The sequence below is a fragment of the Bacillus rossius genome, chromosome 16 (assembly GCF_032445375.1).
Source record: "Bacillus rossius redtenbacheri isolate Brsri chromosome 16, Brsri_v3, whole genome shotgun sequence".
Classification (NCBI taxonomy): domain Eukaryota; kingdom Metazoa; phylum Arthropoda; class Insecta; order Phasmatodea; family Bacillidae; genus Bacillus; species Bacillus rossius.
The window spans coordinates 28,231,733-28,250,921 of NC_086343.1; the positions used below are offsets into that span (position 1 = coordinate 28,231,733).

At 34.7% G+C, this 19,189-nt stretch overlaps 1 protein-coding gene across 2 annotated transcripts in view; it reads left to right on the forward strand.

The window, feature by feature from the left end:
• The window catches only part of LOC134539931 (ataxin-2-like protein), a 122,280-nt gene extending 105,764 nt beyond the window's left edge, over positions 1-16,516 (forward strand). For both annotated transcript variants that reach the window (XM_063382294.1, XM_063382295.1), the window contains exon 11: positions 1,288-16,516. The gene's annotated coding sequence lies outside the window, so the exon portion shown is untranslated. The remainder of the gene's footprint in view (positions 1-1,287) is intronic.
• The last annotated feature ends 2,673 nt before the right edge of the window (positions 16,517-19,189 follow it).

Below are 19,189 nucleotides of genomic sequence, written 5' to 3' on the forward strand. Positions count from 1 at the left end.
TACCTTATTTAGTTATTTTGTAAGTAAATTTGAAACGTACAACTGTGCATTTTTAAGCTTAATTCAGTATTTATTAATTTTGATTTAGTATGTAATGATCAGCGTTTGGTGATCGGTATATAATTTGCAGATCGGTACCGATGCCGATGTGTTAAAATCGGCCAATTATTGTGATCGGCATCGGCCCAGCCCTAAAAAAAAACCTAAAATGAAATTTTAAAAATCACTTACTGCTTAGTTTCCATAATAGAGCCTGGGCTAACATTTTTTTTTGTCCTATGTAGTCATTACGAACATTTCTGAGTTTCAAAATATCAATTTTATTGATATAGGAGATATATTTCAGTTCTAATAAGAATTTAAAAAGCTTAAACTTAACATTTTCTATTATTAGAAAGATTATTTAACCTGTTAACGTAATTCCCGACTCTGTTTACTAAATGTGATTTTGCCATGATTTGCCACTAGCACATCCTAGTGGCTCAAGATAAACTAGCCCTGAGCGCTTCTGGTTTTTTTCTTCAGAGCTGCTGTTGACATGCAGGATGGCGGAATATAAACGTTTGCTGAACACTTGGGCATTGTCGGAAATAATTATGCAATGAAGGAAGAAAATTATTAATTTGTTGCTTTACTAATTCATTGCATTGTATTTAATGCTACGCAAGTGCCGTTGCCACTGCATGCACGGCAATGTCAAAAATAATATGTCTTTTTATGGTTTATGAAAGTGAAATATGGTACAGTAAATCAGAAAACTGGATAACCTGCATTTTTTTATATTGTTGTAACTGTTATTGATTACTAAGTGTTACTTTACGACCTTAGAACATTTTTCAAATGCAGAAATACTTAACAGTTTTATTTTATTTGTTCTGAAAAGTTATACATGCATATTACAAATCGTTATATTGAGAAAGTGCATCATGTATCAGTCAAAATGGCACTGTTTTGTTAAAATTAATATAATGAAATATTTAAGTATCTTATTTGTTCAGTAATATGCTATGTTTTTTTAATAAACATGTCATAAAAAAAAGTAACACCAAAATCTCCAGATTTAAAAACGAAATTCACTTTAGGAAATAAACAATAAGATTGTGTATCTAGTAATAAGTTGTGAAAACTACAATTTGCAAAACATCATGTCTGAACTAATCCAGATGGCTGTGGTCTCGAACATGCCGGATTAAAGACCTTTTACTGTTTTTCAAATGCTGTTGGTGTTTTCTGCGGAAGATTTTTGTTGGTGGTGGTAATTTTTTTTTTTTGTCATCTTTGTTGCAGGGGTGGCTTTCACATGCAGCAGCTTACGCGCACATGAACACTTGTTATCGCTTTTAAAAAGTTTCTGAGAAGATTTCAAAGCTTCTACTCCTAGCTCCAGGGTTCGCTGTAGAGAGGGCAGATTCTGTGTGATTTTGTTATTGTTCGCGTTTGAAAGTATCGCTCTGCATAAAGTGATCGTTAAAAATTGTGTATACCGTTTGCTTCAGTTTTTTATGCAGAGGAAAGACGTTTTGTTCTACTACTTTGCCATCGCTGGGTTGCTGTTGATACCGAGCATCAGCATGATCTGAACGTTTTTGAAAGCAATAGACATGTGCTTGATGTGCGGTGCTTTGGACGAACTGGGAAGGGTAGTTTGGGTTCAGCATGTCAATTAAATTGGCATACTACCTTATTTCGAGCACAACAGTAAGTTTGAATGCATTTCACACAACTTCTATTTTTAAAATTTTGAAAACAATAAATAAATACAGTTTACCAACAGGGCATACTAGTAACATCAACAGATTATCACAGTAAAAAATTATTTATATTTCCATTATCTGACTTCTCTTAATCTGCAGGTCTTCTATTTTGTACACTCAGTGAGGGAGTTCAAAATCGCCTGTAATTTCACCGTGGTAATAGTTTTTGAAATTCAGAGTAATAAAAAATTATAAAAAAAATATTTATGGTGCAGTAAATTTAAATGCCGGAATAATTAATCATTTGTAATTTTTTTTCAAGCCATCAGTGTGAATGAAAATACTTTCTTTCTTAATGAAGGTTCAATGAAAGTGGTTTTCAGAATGTCTGTGGTGATATCAGTGTTGGCCGATTCCTCTGTCCCCTCCCCTCTTTACCCTCTGTTACTCTTCATTCTTTTCTTTTGCTTTGTGAACATTGAACAGCAGAGCCTGGGCTGCAAACAAAAATCTCTTTCAGATTAACTTTTTTTGCTGGTTTAAGGGGCCCGCCTCGTCAGGAGTGTATCTGTGTCAGTGAGGCGAGGTGATGAGCGCGACGCTCGCTGATGCTTCTAGCGCGGTGTCTCCTTTGAACTGGCGTGCAGTCTTCTCGTCGTCACAGGACAACTGTGAAATTCAAGCGGTGACCGTAACATTATATGGCGGAGAAATGAAGATAAATGAGTGATGCAAGTCCCTTAAGTGCTTTCAAGAATCTGTACTAGTTGTTTTACGCCTAAAAATTACTCTGATATACTCAGCCATTTTAACTCTTCTAAAATAGTTTAAAAACTTAATCAGAATTTAAAAGTACTTTTCAGCCCTCAGTGAATTCTTAAATGCTTTTCGTAAACAGACCCCACTCTGATATCTTGAGTAGTTTTGAAATTGTGTTGTTTTTCCTGAAGCTCTGCACATCGTATGTGCGCCCAGGTAGGCAGAGCTCTTAAGTGGTATTTAAATTCACTCGCCAGAAATGATCTGGCAAACACTCAAAACTTTACACATTTATAAAGAAATGGAAATCTTGATTGGTAGTATCGGTGTCAAGCATTCAAAATTATTTTCCTAGATGCTGTTGGTACCATCAATATCTGCCGATACTGTGGTATCGGGATGATCATTAGACCTAGCCCTAGTTTTCAGCACTATTTGATATAGTGTCGCAGATGTGTGGTATTTGATTATTTAAGTTTTAGCTTGTTATCGAATAGGCACAGTTTTTCTCAGGTTGTAGCTACCATATCCAACTCCAAACTAGACAAAGATTTTTGCATACTCGGAGCTTAAAAAATTCAAATTTGTCTTCAATTCATAATGTTGGTGTATTTTTCCTGCTTGCCACTTGAATTTAATGCCGATGTCAAGTACTATTTTTCTAACTTATGTCAACAATATCTGTGGTATAATTAAATAAAGTTAATTTACATGTGTTTAAATTCATACAAGATAAATAGGTAAAGATGAGTTGAAAAAAGAATAAAAATCCATTTATTTATTTTCATCAATAACCAAATTTGTATTTTATGCAGAGGCATTGCAGTCTTGTAGTGTAAATATGGTACTATAACTGTAAAATAAACAAAGAAATTTACTCATTTTCATCAAAATTAATTCAAGAATATGTTTAAGTAGGCTAAAAGAAAACAGAAACCACTTTATTAGAGATTCAGGTGTGCTTTATATTAAAGTATTAAAATGGTGCAGTATTAAAGTGAGGTTAGAAATGTTGACTGTAATTACCAGGATTTAATTATGTTTTTTTTTCTTCATATTTGCACTTTATTTGTTACAAAAAAATATATCTAAGTTCTTTAAAAATATTTCTACAATTCCCAAATTACGTGACTCAAAAAAAAATTGGTGTGGGTAGCATCACTTCTATACCACAATTTGTTTTGCATGAAAACGTCTGTCGTGGACCATCAGGTATAATTTAAGAGGAAAGAAATTAAGTTTTTTATGAATGTATTTATTTAAATTTTTTCCAGTTAATTTAAAAAGATATTTTACATTTATCTAACTTTCCACCTGATAACACAACCACTGCTGAATTTCGCACGTAGCCGCTCAAGTAGGTCGACTTATGCACAATGTTAACATTTCAAATTCGTTTTAAAGGCATAATCGTCGTGGAGTTACCTGGTCGGGCAGTGTATCATGGACTGAACGTCTGCGGGCACATTTATCACTTGCCCCACAATACTGTAGCTTCCCTAATGGCGTAAACAATGTATTTTCATATAATGAATTCTCTGCTAGATCAGTCGTTCCGTTGTCGGATCAAGCTTGTGTAGATGAACGAGCTCGGGTGGATAGACGTAGCCGTTGGTTCTGCTAATTGTCGGAATGTTGCCTGTTTTGCACAATTTGAGACAGTTGTTGCAGAGCTGAAAGTTGACCACATGTTCACCGGGAAAGTATATGGCAATAAAGGCTGCCACAGTCGTATTCATCAGCTTGAGATCTTTCTTGAACCATAATTTATCGCATATGCTGCACACGTTACTCGAATTCATTCCCTATAAAATGGCACCTAAAATGATTATCAGCACGCTGCCAGAGCGTACGATAGTGGTCCGGACACTCGTATAGAATGAGTTCACTTGGCTGTAGACTTGTTTCAGAATCCCTAAGAATATGAGGTTTCATATTTCCCCGCGTAGCAGCTTGAGGTATTTCATTTGCATAGTTTTCATCCATCTGTATCAGGTCTGCACAGTTTGAGTTGATTTCAGCCGTCCTAGCCTCTGTGCTGGTCGACACAAATGTAGTCTCTGCAACAGCGCCCAATGCTTCAAGTCTACAGCAATCACGAAGGTGCCTCACTTGTTCTGTTGATAAGTTCTGGTGCTATGATTCAGTAAGAACCGGCGTGAGCGCATGAGCCCTTTCCCACCGCCTCTGGTGCTGAATTCTTCTGTAATTTTTTGGCATCACCTGAAACAAGCAATTTTAGAATGTTTTGTAAACTATTTCAACTTTTTACTCGACAACTTATTTTTTTTCTGCCTAGGTAACCTTTTTGAGCACTACTCGTGTAACCCTTTCCGTTGCAGAGTTATGATTAATTCTTTATTTGCGCAGAGTTAATTTCGAGGCCATCTTTCAACCCCTCCTCCCTGCTCAATGACGTGGGCACACAATGGCGTAAGTGTACATACTAACAGGCAACGTACAATTGTCTATTTTCAGAATATATACAACACTTGGCGATACAACCCTTCAGTCACGAGAGATATTAAAATTTTTGGCAACAACAAAAGTATTTCATCATTTCCTCTGGAGGGACCTTAGTATGGAAGCCTTTTTAAAAATTTTCTCATGTTAAAATAAAATTCTCCTGATTAAAGAGTAAACTTAACCCTCATCTTGCATTTGAGTCGCCTTGTATTCAGATAAATGGGGTATGTGAGAGTTGCATATACTTGATAAGCAGCTGGTAGCAGTTTAGAATGTCACAAGCTCAGTTGAGGAAAGGGAGCTAACTATGCTACAAGAACTGAGCCCTTGTGGTTGGCATACACTCAGATAAGTAGAAGAGAATCGCTTGCCGTACTACCTAGAAGAATTTTAGGAACTAGTAGTTATAAAGCAAACTCTGAAAATATTGTATTTTGATCCAGTCAAAATTCATGGAATATGTGTTATCATAAGTTTTTAGAGTTCATGGAAAAAATTTGAATTTTTCTGCTCAAAGCCTATGTTACTTATTTTTTTAAATTTAAATTCTGTGGTTTATTTATGGGGTTCTTTTTTCCATTAATCTACCTTGGAAATTTAGCCATGTATTTATGCTACTGTACTAAGCCCTTAAATGTCTTGTCTCTTAGGACTAAAATTACAAAGCTCAAAAAGCAAAATTAATGTTTGAAACTGCTCTGTTAAGTCATGTGCTGTAGAGTAATACTGTTGTCTGGCCTACTTCATTTCAAATAAAATATTTTAATTAAATATATAATAAACATTTAAGATTGTGCAGTTACTATTTTTTTTGTTATAGACATGAACTAAAATTATTTATCTTGCAACAATCATTGAAATATGCAAGACAGGATTGTAGAACTTATCTCACCCAGTTCTGTTACGTGATGTTTGGACTCATACCGTAAATAACTAATCTTTAAATACGCAAATGTTATTTGATGGTGTATGTTTATCTTTATTTAATGTAGATATTGTTCATTTCCAATAGAAATTAGTACTATGTGAGAATGGAATTTTCAATTTGGGAAATTTTCTGGCAGGAATTAATGTCACCATGTTGAAGTTTAGACTCATAGGGGTAGCTTGGGGCATTGTCTAGCAATACAGTTGCATGGGGTGGTAAGTTTTTTTGATTTCAAATATTTTTTGACAGCCGGAACAAATGCATCCAAAAACCATTCTTTAAACAAATTACCAGTCAAGTACTTTTTTTGAGCTTTGAAACAAACAGGAAGTGCTGACATGTTTTATGTTTTTGAAGGCTCTTGGTTTCTTAGATTTGCCATTTAGAAACAAGGGCAATTTGTAGCCGTCACTTGCATTGCTGCATGTTGCAATGGTCGGCCTGTCCTTTGCTAGTTCGTGCCTATGACTTTCATTCTTTGAGGGAGTATTTAATAGTTTAGCCCCATCTCATCAGTGTTCTATAATTGATCAGCTACAAGTTTATTTTCTGAGACTTTTTTTTTCTTTAAATTTTACAACAAACTCCCTACATGCATCATTATCAGCAGAAAGTTTTTTTTTACCTGAAATAGCAAGTTGCCTAATGCCATGAAGATTTTTCCACCGGTGAAGCCATTCTTCACTTTCTTGGAGTTCGTCTGCTTCACCCCTTAGTTTTTGGTGCAACTAAAAAGGTTTTTCTTTTATGATAGGGCCTGAAAATAGGGTCTCCTTACATCTTTCCCGGTTAAACCAAACCCACATGGCGTCATCCAAGAGCATAATTTTTGGTTTTTTTCAATGGTTTTCTGGTTTTTAAAGCATTTTCTCCATTTGCAGTTAACGAAATAGCTTCCAAGATATTTTCGGTTCTTTTTCTAGTCTTCAATGATTGCCACTCACCCATCCATTTCAGAGGCTTATTTAGTAACTGACTCACCTTGTCAGTCTTTGCAGAACACTTAGTTTCTGTTTGTTTGTGCACACAACACGTTTCCTTTTCTTATTTGTAGCAATTTTTAGTCTCACAGAATCCCTTAAACTTCTTGATCACAACTTAATGAATTGAGCATGCGTGGGGAGCGTGACTTATACGTAAAATAAATGGGTGGACACATGGTGGGATAATCTGAGGAGTTGGTTAATCGAAGGTCTGATAATCAAGGTTCTAGTTTGTATTAATACTAAGTGGAAGTCTATCCCACGAATGAGTGCACTTACTGATAAATAGGGCCATGCAGATTTCGCGAAAAGATTCCGAGATTAGTTATAAGTTAAAACACTGTAGCATCGCCTGTGTTTCGTGATTGGGTGAATTTCTTTCAGGCGCATGCCGATTGTTACAACACCAATCACAGTAATTCAGTGCGGAAGCAAACCCATCCTGAGTGGCTCGGTCAAAAAAAGAAACGACTTCTCTTGCAGACGGCCGCCAATCACAAGGAAGAAACCTCTGGTGCGGGTATACCTTGTTGCAGTCTAAAGGCGTTCAGATTTATTCGCGAAAATTGCCTGCCCCTACTGATAAATGAAGTTGGGTTTGTCGACATTGTCACTCAAAATGGTTTGTTGGGGGGAGGGGGGAGGTGTGGATGAGTTTGAAAGTGGCTCACAGCAACATCTGTCACGTTTCGAGCTTGCGAAACATGTGAGCTGCCTTTGAGCGCACTTCAGGTTTGTGGGAGGCGGGTAATATGCCCCCCCTCAGCCATCGTGACCATTAGTGCATTAGTTTGAGATCTAGTATGAGTGAGTTAAGTTCTGCAAGTAAAAATTTTTAGAATTATAATTGAATAATTGCATATTTGGCTTAACATTTTGGATAGCTTCATTAGCTGTCTTAACTTGCCTGTAACACAACATAAACTCTTTCTGTCAGAAATTTTGAGTTATTTTCTGAAACATGATAAAAACATGCTTTTATATGTAAAAGATAATACAAACAAAAATTATTGAAACTATTTTTTTTTTAATGTATTTTATCAGTACAATCAGCAAAAATTTTTCCATCTTTAAAGTTTGTTCTGGTTTATAATTTTCTTTCATTTTACATTACTCTATTGTGGTTCCATATAAGGTTTATACTGTTCATATTTCTCTCTTTTTATCATACTCTTTTTGGCAACAGTTTTTCTTGGATTCCTCTGAAATACAAAAAAATAAGTTGCACTGTTTATTTAAAATCTATTTGAAATAAAAATTACATTTTTGTGAGTAATTATATATTTGTTTTGAAGTGAAAAAAAACTGCAATCACAGAAGCCTATGAGTGAGTTCGGTCGAGCCAACTTCAGTCACTACTGGTGCCACGCATCAGTCCGTGGTGAGCCGTGCAGTGGTGCCTCAGTACACTGTAGTCAGGCTGTGAATAAATGTAATTTTAAGACCTACGAAGTTACTTAGCGGTAAAAGACCTACTCGTATAACTGAATTTCTAATATTTTTTCTGTCATGCTTCAAAATCACCATCTTTAATTTTATTCTTTCTCTGTAATATGGTTGGTGTTCCTATATTGTGCCTCTTTTAAGACATTCGTGGAAAATTCAATGGTTAGATCATGGAGATATTAATCAATGGAGTTTATGAGGGCTTTCTTGTTAGTGACTGGTTAGCAAAACAAACTAGCTGTATAAAGGCAAATGCTTGAAATGTATTTAATAGCCTGAAAAATAACTCTGTATTAAGAATTGTAAAAATTGCCATCATGAAAAGTCAGATATATATCAGATATCCCTCAAACTCTACTTTAAAATCTTTAAAGAGCTTTTTCTCTCTTCCTAGGGCCCACTCAGGTGAGAGATTTTAGGACGTTGAAAGGGACCCCTACCAGCTTCTAATCACTCAGTTTAAGCCAAATCCGTAAGTCCTTATGAAGCTTTATAACTTAAAATACAATCTTTTGGATACACATATTTTTAATTACTATTCAGCAATGGCTTCAGCCTTCAATTGATAATGTGGTTTAATAGTATTAACGCTAGTCCTTTCTTTTCATAACCTAATCTCGGTCCTTTGCTGTTTTGTTGTATGTTCTTCAGGAAATTGTGTGAATTTTTTTTTGTCTGAAATTGCTTGTTCAGTCACTCAAAGGATGGATTTTCAGCTGATAATACAGAAGCACCTTCCTAAGGAGCTTCCTACATCATTATTTTTTTTGCAAGTTAGTAAATAGTTAACTATTTATTTGTGTGTGTTGACAGTATATTTAATGTGCTGTCTATGCAGTTTAGTTTGCTACTTGTTTCTTTATTTCTCTGCCCTTACTTTTTTTTTACATTTACTTATCTTATTTTTTTCTTGGTTCCAATGCGTCTTTACCTGGGGTTCTGTTTGTAAACAGCAAATTACAGTCACCAAGTGAATTGAAACATGAAGTTGTGTGTGTTCAAAGCTTCTGGTTTGCTGTTGGTGCTCGTTGACTTGAATGTGTCTCGTATCACGTGTCTGTACTTCCAGGGTTTGACCGGTGCTCTGTCGATGCCAGAGGGTGGCGGGAATGATCACAAGGGGCAGGAGGCGGTGCTTGAGGGGTAGGGGGAGTGTTCGGCGAGTGGGTTAGCGGTGCGGACGTGCGAGATAGACTCTCGAGGCGCGGACTGCGACGGTGCTCTGCCCCGGTGCGAGTGTTGTGAGCGGCGGGTGTGAGGGGGACCCCGGAGATCCAGATGATGTTCGCAGGGACTGATGCCATGTGGTCACGCTCGTAAAATTACAACTTTCCTTTCATATCTGTTGATTTTTACTATATTTTGTAACTAGTGTTTTTGAAACTGTCATTTCTGTTTGTCATTGTCTGCTTTCCAGCACGTTTTTCTTGCAGAAAGTGCTATTAAAAAAATTTTTAATTCATGATTTTAGGTAAAAAAAAATTTTTTACTTTTAAGTCTGGTGTTTTTTAGTTTTTAAGAAAACTGTTTAAAGACCCTAATATATTTTCTGTGGAATTGGCAATGCTTATACATATTTTTAAAAGTAATTTTTTTTAACATGTACTGACTTATTGTTGTTACAGTCATTGGCAAGTAGCAATGTTTTAACTTTTATTGAAAATAATTGTTTTCCTGAGAAAGTAAAACTGCAATAATAAGTACCATGATCTGTATGTGTGGTAATCTTGTGTGATAAAGAGTTTAAAGACCTAATTTGCTCAAATTTTCCTCTTGACTGTGCTTGTTTCAGCCATTCCAGTAGAACTTTATGAATATTTGCATTCCATTCATGATTGAGCTTCCTTACACTATGTAGTAGCTTTTGCTAATGTTACTTATGTTATTTTTTAAAATAAATTTTGTTGATTTATTTTAAATTGTTATTTGTTGTACAGTTCACATTGACATGTGTTGTCTGCTACTTTCCAATTATTGTATTGCAGTACATTTGAGACGGAAGGCTCACATGAATCGGGAAGCAGAACAGTCATTAGTTCATTCTGTTATTTAATTCATGCCTCAAATTAAAGGTTGATTGTTCTTAGGATATTATTTTGGTTATTTGTGAGCTAACTTTGCTGATTTTAGCATGCAGAGTTCCAGTTTGATTAAATTCTGTCTGAAAGACTTGGCGAGATTTTAAAATAACTAGGTATTTCCTCAGCTGAAATGTATCTGCTAATCAATACTACAGAAGTTTCCTAGATAATGCAGTTTTTATTTGGAAAGTGTGTACATGACTTCTTAGTGTATGTGGCCCTGAAAAAAAGACATGTAATTTGAGCAAACCTATTATCTGGCAAAATGTGAGAGATATATTATTTTTTTGGTAAAAATTCATTGGCAGTATTCTCAAACCTAGTATCACCTATGAAAACATCTGGACCATAATATCATGTAAAAAGATTATTGTGCATCATTTTATTTCTTATTGAGTTAGTTTTGAACTACATCAATCAAGAGGTTGCAAACTCCCAATGTTTCTTAAAAGATTTCATTTTGATCTGTTTGTTCAAGTCAAGGTATAGGTTTGAATGTTATCTAGCTGATAAGAGCCAGATAGAAGTGTGCAGTTAAGATTCAAACTATGTACAGTATTAAGTTTTTAGATTTTCCATGTTTGAAAAATGATTTTAGTTGGTTTTGAATGTCAGGCAAGGTATTATCGTGATTTTTATGATTATTTTGAGGTCAAAATATGTGGGGTTGGTGCTATCATGACTTGTATTCGCATACAGTGAAATACCGTGGTATTTATTTTTACCCGTAGTTGACATTTTTTTTAGGCCCCAATTACATATCATGAAAATGTAATACAATTACTTCCCCTCTAATTACATCGCAAAAATTACTTTCTTCCTGCCATTCACCTCTCGTAAACAATGTAAGAACTGGTTTTTATTAGCTCAAAACTCATTTCAAACATCCTCACGCATTCAGATTTCCCATCAAATATGATCTAATGTTTCTGTCCCGCCATTTTCTCCATACAATGTATGATTGTACGTCATTATTTCTCATGTTAAAGTTGCCCAAAAACTAGGTTACTTTTTTTTTTTCATTGAAATCCATTATTTTGTAGGAAATTTCCATCTACTTATTTAATTGACAGGAATGCAACATTTTGGGAAGTGTAAATTGTCTTTCAGACACATTTTCCGTTATCAGTTCCATCACCGCTGTGTAGCACACGTGAAAATTTAGCCAGTGCCGAGTTGATACAAAGTAATATTTTAGTTTGATAATATTTGTTTGAGATGTAAATTCTCTTTTGGAAGCTTTTTAATCACCTCAATTTTTTGTATGTTTTTTCAAACCTTATAATACAAGTAAGAATTAATTAAATTAATAATAAATCTAAACATTTTGTTGTTTTTTATGTACTGTATTTTGGGCATGGCTTGAGTAGCATAGTGTATTATTCGGACACATATATTAGATAAGTTCTAGAGTTTTCCCTCAGTTTGCACTTTTCCGTAATTTACATTTTTTCTTTGCTCCCACTGAAAAATGTAAATAATGGGGTTTTGCTGTAGTTTACTTTTAACGTAACCAAATATATTTTTCCAGAAAAATTATGATTGAGACACTGCCGTAAGCGTGGATTGCACAAATCTCTTTCAGATGGAGTGGGTTATGCATCTTGTTTTAGTACTACTCACTGTCTTCATCTCAACCATAGAACTATTGTTTGGCCAAACTAAGCTGAAATTTCCTCATGTTCAAAGGAAACGTGTATCAGTGTGTTGAATTACAAGGGGTTTTACTTACGTTTATTTTCTTTGTAAGCCAGAATCTTTAATCCTTATGAAATGTTCAGAAATGATATATAACTTCTTTCATGATATTTTTCTTCTTATTTTTGTCTTGAATTTTCTCCAAAAAAAAAAAATGTTTTTGTCGGGTATGCTAGACAAGCTGGTCTGCGTAGGTGAACACACATGCCTGCAGTGATACTTGGCTGGCTATAAGCAGTTCTTATTCGTGTCTCCCCCTGGGTTGTCCAACTTGTATCTACAAATACCAACCTTTGAGTACTTGTTTCCCACCCTATACTCTTAAATTTTAATTTATGTAAAATGAGCGAAAATTTTATAATGTTTCCATTTTGTAATGTGTGTTTTTTTTTTATTATAATTTTGGTTAGTCTTGGACATTTTACTATTTGTTTTATATTTTTGTAACAAATATATGCATTCATACTCTACTTGTGGAAAAGAACTCTGCGATTTGAAGCTGAGGTAATCTTTATGTTGAAAATGACCTGTGTGTATCATTAATGCTGTTTTTTTGAACAATGTGATTCTTAGTGACATGAAATAGGAAAATAGTAATAGGCAAGTATTCCATTCAACTGGAAGGAAAATGAATATGAATACCATCACCTGTCACTTAAAAAATTGTTTAGTAATTATGTAATCACATAGTCTTTTAGAGGTGCATATTGTACAAAAGTCCTCATAGCAATTTAAAAGTGATTATAATGGAATTAAGTAGTATTTGCTCTTTATCAGCAGCAGGTATGGATTTTGAGTGTGAAAAAAAAAAGTTCATTTCTGGAGCATATGTGTATTCTGTTACCAGCATTGACTTGATTAGGGAATTACTGTACTCACTATGATAATGAAATTACTGAATTTGCAGCTAAATGTAGTTGTAGATACAGAAGGTTTAAAAAAAAAAAAAAAAATCCTTATGCATATATTAGAGGGCTGTTGCATGGGATTATTTCTCAACCTCTGTGATCAAAATTACAGTGTACTGAGTGGTATACATGAAATATTGTACTCCTATGAACATTTAAGTTTTTGGATCAAGCGTAATTAATGTACAGTATGTTGTAGGGGTGATAAAGTTTTTTTTTAGGGTCTGAATCAAAATTTGAATTTAAAAGTAAATAATCTTTTAATGTTAAATTTAATTTAATTTTAAGGCATAGTAAAAAATTTACTACTGACTGACTACTTGGACAAATTTATTTAAGTAAATGAAATGTGGCCATATAAAAATATTAAATTGGCAGTGTCAGCTATGTGCACGTATTCATTCTTTTTTTTTAATTTTTTTTTTTTTGCAAATTTTGCACACTCTTTTCATAGTTTGTTTACTAAATGAAGCTAAGTATTTTTACTGTTAGTGATATTGATTTTTTAGAACACTAAAACTTTTGGTCATTTTTAGAAATGTCTACATAAATGCTTTTAAAAACTTTGGTGTTCCCTTCAGTTTTGAACAATATGCAACATATTTTAAATTTAAATGGTTTTGCCATTGTTAACTTTGTTCCTCTGTATTTTTTTTTCTTAAAGTTAGAGAAACTTTATAAATGTTGGTAATATCTGTGCTTGTGGACGGGCAGATCTAACATATAGACTTCTGGGGGAGGCATCGGGAGTCTAGACCTAGTATAGTACCGGTTTATTTCCTCAGTAGTACTATTACCCCGTGCAAATCCTGTTGGCTGGATCCACTCTTGCTTGTGGAATATGTATGTTACATTTTCAATAAAGTTGCGTTAGTTAGGGATTCTTTTATAATTGCTACAATTGACATTTTTTTCTTGCAGTACATTATAAGTGTGTTAACTGAGCAACATTATGCTCACAAGATCATAATTTTCTTCCCAAGTTCAGTTTGTTTCACTGGCTTGTACGTTCATTGGCTAAAGTGTTGCACGTGTTTGCTAACGTAGAGCAGAAGTTTTGTAGAAACTATTTTGGCTCTGTTTTTGAGTATTTATGTATTGTGCCATTAGTGTAGGGGTGTGCGGAGATGTTTTGTTTCAGTTCCAATGGAAGTCAAAATTCACATAAATATTTTGTTACGTTATGAAAATTCCATATATACAACTTTTGAGTGCTTAAGTGAGTGTTCTGTCAGTACATTCTGCATATCACACACTGAATAAAAAAAATGTGGGAAACATTTAGCATGGTAGATGCAAATGCTGTTGCATGTAATTAAATAGCAAAAATTATAAAAACAAAAAAAAATCATGATAGTGAGATTAACTTACTTAGCAATATTTTACATGTGAAAACATTACAGTTATTGCCTTTGAATAAGCATATTTTCAAAAGACTCTCTTTGCTGTTGTGCAAATCCTGAAAAACCTTGTTAGGAAATTTGCTTAGTCTCTGTCAATTATATAAGTTTAAAGCATTACCTAAATAAATATAAACAGTGTTAAAATTTGGTATGAAGAATTTTGCCAGTTCTTTTGCTTTTATTTGTGTACAGAGATTACAGATCATATGAACAAAACAATTTTGACAGTTACGTATACTTGGCAGAATCTTACTCTTCTAAACGTCTGTGTTGTTTTTCTGTAGACTGGATAGGTTCATTCCTGATAGAACCCCATAACGTAAGGGTAGTTCTGTCCTCTGACATGTGTTTCCCAGGCACCTGCTGTTGTGTGTAGTACAAGGATTCTCCTTCGTTAGTTGGACTCTTATCCCCCTTCAGATGAGGCATCCAGTTGGGAGAAAGAGAAAGGGAGAGAGGGAGAAATAGCTGTGTCTGAAGTTAAGAGACATAGTTAGTTATTTGTGTATCATTTATAGGATAAGCATTTGGAAGCAATTCATTTCCATCTGTTCCTGTTGCAGGGTCTTACAAATGTAAATCTGGTTCTGTTAGGTAATACAGTGCAAATGACAGAGACAAGCAAATTTACACCACTAGTTTAGTATCTTTTAACATTTGTGGGTTATATTTAGATTTATTAACTAGAGGAGGAAATTAGAAGATAGTAAAAGCTTATCACATTCCTTTGTTTTTTTCCGATGCCTCCACGCTTGTGAAAGGTGCCAACAATTTTTTTTCTCATTGCAATATGTCTGTCATTCAGGTGAGAGAAGATACATATTTGTCAAAAGATAAATATTGCAGGCAGTAATTTTTAGACTTCAGAACCTTCAAGATTTTCGAATATACCCAAAGTAAAAAAAAAAAAAAAATTGTTAAAATAAACTTTGATTTTTTAAAGCTTCGCACACCCTTACATCGGTGAAACAGTGTGTGCAGTTGGACGGTGAAATTATAAGCACAACAGGGTGTCCACATTCTGGAAAGTCTGGACATTTGAAATTGGTCAGGGAAAGTCAGGGATTCACTACTTTAAAATCTGGAAAAGTTGAAGAAATTCCTCAGTGGTAGTAATTTCATTTTGAGGGATTCATGTCATGCTCCGGTATGCCATCTCCCAGACTTTGAGCACAATTTTTTTTCCAGGAGGTAATTATGTGCATGATCATACACACTGTAAAAATGGTGTGTACAAGTTGTTGTTTGAACTATGTCAACTAATTTCTAATTTGAGAAAATTGCGAAATAGGTTAATTATTTTAGAAAATACATCAGGAAAGTTTGTAATTTTGATCATGGAAAGTCGTGGAAATTTTTGTACACGTGTCTGTGGCCACCCTGGAACATTGTCATGTTTCATGATAATGCTGGCAAAGCAGTGTGGATTTTTGTTACACTTAACTTCAGAAACTGGTCATCATCATCATTAGTTGTATTGTGTTTATGTTTACATGTATGGTCTTCAATAATAGAAATGTTTTAAACACATTTTTTTGCTCTTCATAATTGGGTTTTTAAGTTTCAGTATGTTTGATGCTTCCAGAGTGTGAAATAATAACTTTTTGGAGGGGAATATACAACCTTTCACATGAGATGAAAAAAAAACCACTATCAGTACGTAGTAGAATGTAAGGTATTTCCGAGATGTTTGTAGGAGTGTTTTTCATAATGTGTTTTTGGCATTGTTTGGGCAAGGTTGCAGTGGTGATGGTGTTTCTGTTCTGCTGTCCCGAGAAACTATGGCCTGCCACGTCCGAGCCTGTCGCCCGAACTCGCCGAGCACCGAGCACCGAGCCAGCCACCGGGCTTCCGCGACGGTCGAGCTCGAAAAGCGCCCGGGGTCCCCCCCGTCACGTCGGCCGAATGCGTGTGTGTGCTTAAACATATTATTCTCTGTATCCAGCGTGTGTAAAAGTGCCTACCGCGGGCAGGTGTGACCGTTCTCGCTCCGCCGTCCCGGAGCGGACGCGTTCGTCACGACAGTTCTGCCCCCTGGAGCTAGACGCTAGGGTGATGTCTGTGCAGCTGTGAATGTCTGCAATGTGTTGTTGAATGAAGTGAATTGTGCGTTATAATGTTGTACCTAATAAAAGTCTTTTTTTCTATAAGAGGTATTCTGTTTTTCCATCCATTTCCTTAAAAAAAACATCCAGGTTTTCCACAGACAGGCTGAATCTGAAAAACAGGAAAAATCAGGTGTCTTTAAAGCCCAGGAAACTCAAAACTCATGGAAATCATTATCTTAGTTACAAAACTGTATTAGTTATATTATTAACTTGAACGCTATACAAAAAAACTTTGTATTAATACAGGGTTTGTATGCATTAATATCCTTAAAAATCCTTAATTTTTCTTTAATCGAATAGGGGCCCTAAAAGTCCCCAAATTACAATAAGGATCCTTAAAAACTCCTTAATAAAGACTTATAGGTGCAAGTAATGAATAAATGAGGGTATATTAATGTTCTTTTGTTTATGACTTTTCAGCAAACCACACTTTGCAAATGCACAGTTCAATTGGTGAATTTTGGGCCATGTTATATATACATATAAAAAGCTTTTTTAATTAGTTTTTTGTACCTCACCTTTAAATTAAAAGATCAGGTTTACAAATTTCTAATAGGCACTATGCTTGGGTTAGATGTGTGTGTATTCAAGACAATAGGGGCTTATCTGTATATACCAACAACAAAATTATTTTTTGAACATCAACTGTGTAGCATTTTTATTTTCTTGAGGTTTTTGTGATATTACAAATATATATCTAAATCTTGATAGTGAATGAGATGAAGTAAAAGGTTCTTTTCATAAAAAAAATTGATTGCACAAGAGAGTACGAAAAATGTATTTGATGTCTAGTCAAATATCTAAATATAGCATTTCTTCTGATCATGATCAATAATGAATGAATGGGGGACAAGATTATAAATTGAATTACTGAATTGTGATAAAAATGAAAAGCATATCAAAATGCAGTATAACATAAAAATGCAACTTCGGTAATACACCATAGACCATAGAGCACCAAAGTGCAAGTTATATGATGGAATTAAGTAGGGCTGTGCGAATCCTCCATTTTCAGTTCGATTCGATTCAGAGTCTAATCCCTACCAACTATTTGAAATTTGATTCCAATTTCGAATCTTTTCTTTCGTTTTTAAGTTTTATTATCATAATAGTTTGCATTAAGTTTATATACTCATATTACTGAAGGATAAATAGTTTTACAAACAAAAGAATTGACAATATTTTATTACATATAATTTCCAGTTGGCAGTTGTATAAATGATAATTAACTTGAATGTAAGAACTTCTTCAAATGCTATTTGTTACTTTCATATACAACATTCACAGATTTATATAGGCTACACTGCTACAGTTTACATACGAAATAAAACACTTTGACATAAGATTTATGGTAGGCTGTATATACATACATTGAAAAAATGATTTTACAAAAATAAGAATTAGGTAGACATACATGTTAAAGCTACTTATTACTTTCACAAAAAGCTAAAAATATAGGCCTTTTTTTTTTAGAGGTCTGCGAGCCTAAGAATATTAATTCGAGCCGAGCTCTAGCGAGCCTACTTGCAAGTTCTTGAGCTTTGAGCGAGCTCGAGCTTTTGTGGTACAGTTACACTTTTGGGAAATTATTTTTACCTTAAACTTAGTATAATATTTGAAAAAAGTATTAAAATGAAGTGGGCTTATTAATTTTGGGTAACTATTTACAGAGTGAATTTACATTTTGCACTGCTAGGAAAAAAAAAAACATTTTTTCATTGAATCTTACCTGTTTCCATTGGTTCATTAATAACTGATATCATCAAACTAACATAAGCACAGTTTACAAGTATATGTTTGTGTAAATGTAACATATCTTTGGAATAATTTCATCCTTGTCAATTTTTCTGGAGTCCTTACTGAGCTTCAACAAACTTAGCACCAAAAATCATGTTGTTTGAAAAGTACATTCACATTGTTTCATTTACACTTTTTAGCACAACAATTCTGAGAGAGATTGTCATAGAGTATTAAATTCTGTTCTTTAATCTATCATGCAGAAAAATAATGTGTTCTGCACGTTCAGGAGTTAAATTAGCTTTACGATTGGAGATAGTGTTTCCAGCAGAAGAGAAGCATCTCTTGCTGGCAACCTGTGTGGCTGGAATGCTTTAGTAAAATTGCTTAAGAGCGCGTGGGAGATAATATTTTCTCGCGCGCGGTCAGTTGAAGTGGTTCATTTTTTCCTCGTAGGATAGCGCAGCGTTCGGCCACGGGCGTATAGAGCATATCCAATCCAAGTGGAGACCCCGCGAACTAGTAGGAAAACGGAATGTCACCCGTGAGAGGGAGGGGGGGGGGAAGTGAGAGACATGTGGGGACATGTGAGAGACAAGACGAATGTGGGACGGCTGATAGGGGTGGGATGAGTCAGCTCTAGCAGCCAACGCAACGGCTTTGTGATGTGCTGAGAAGCACAAGACGACACTGGACTCATCACGCCCGTTTCATACATAACCAGACAGAGCGGATAGAACATTTTTTTTTTTTTCGTTTAAAGGAACGCCGTTTTTATGCTTAACTGTTTTGGCGCCCGTGGATGTTACTGTGTGATACAACACCACTTCGTTTAAATAAAAACCGTACAACAGTTCTGGTACATAAAATAATACTAAGTAAATTTATCACTCATGTTTATTTTACATTTTACTGCAAGCGAAACAAAAAAAAAATAGAACTTTAGATACAAGGTTACACTACATACCTAATAGTTCA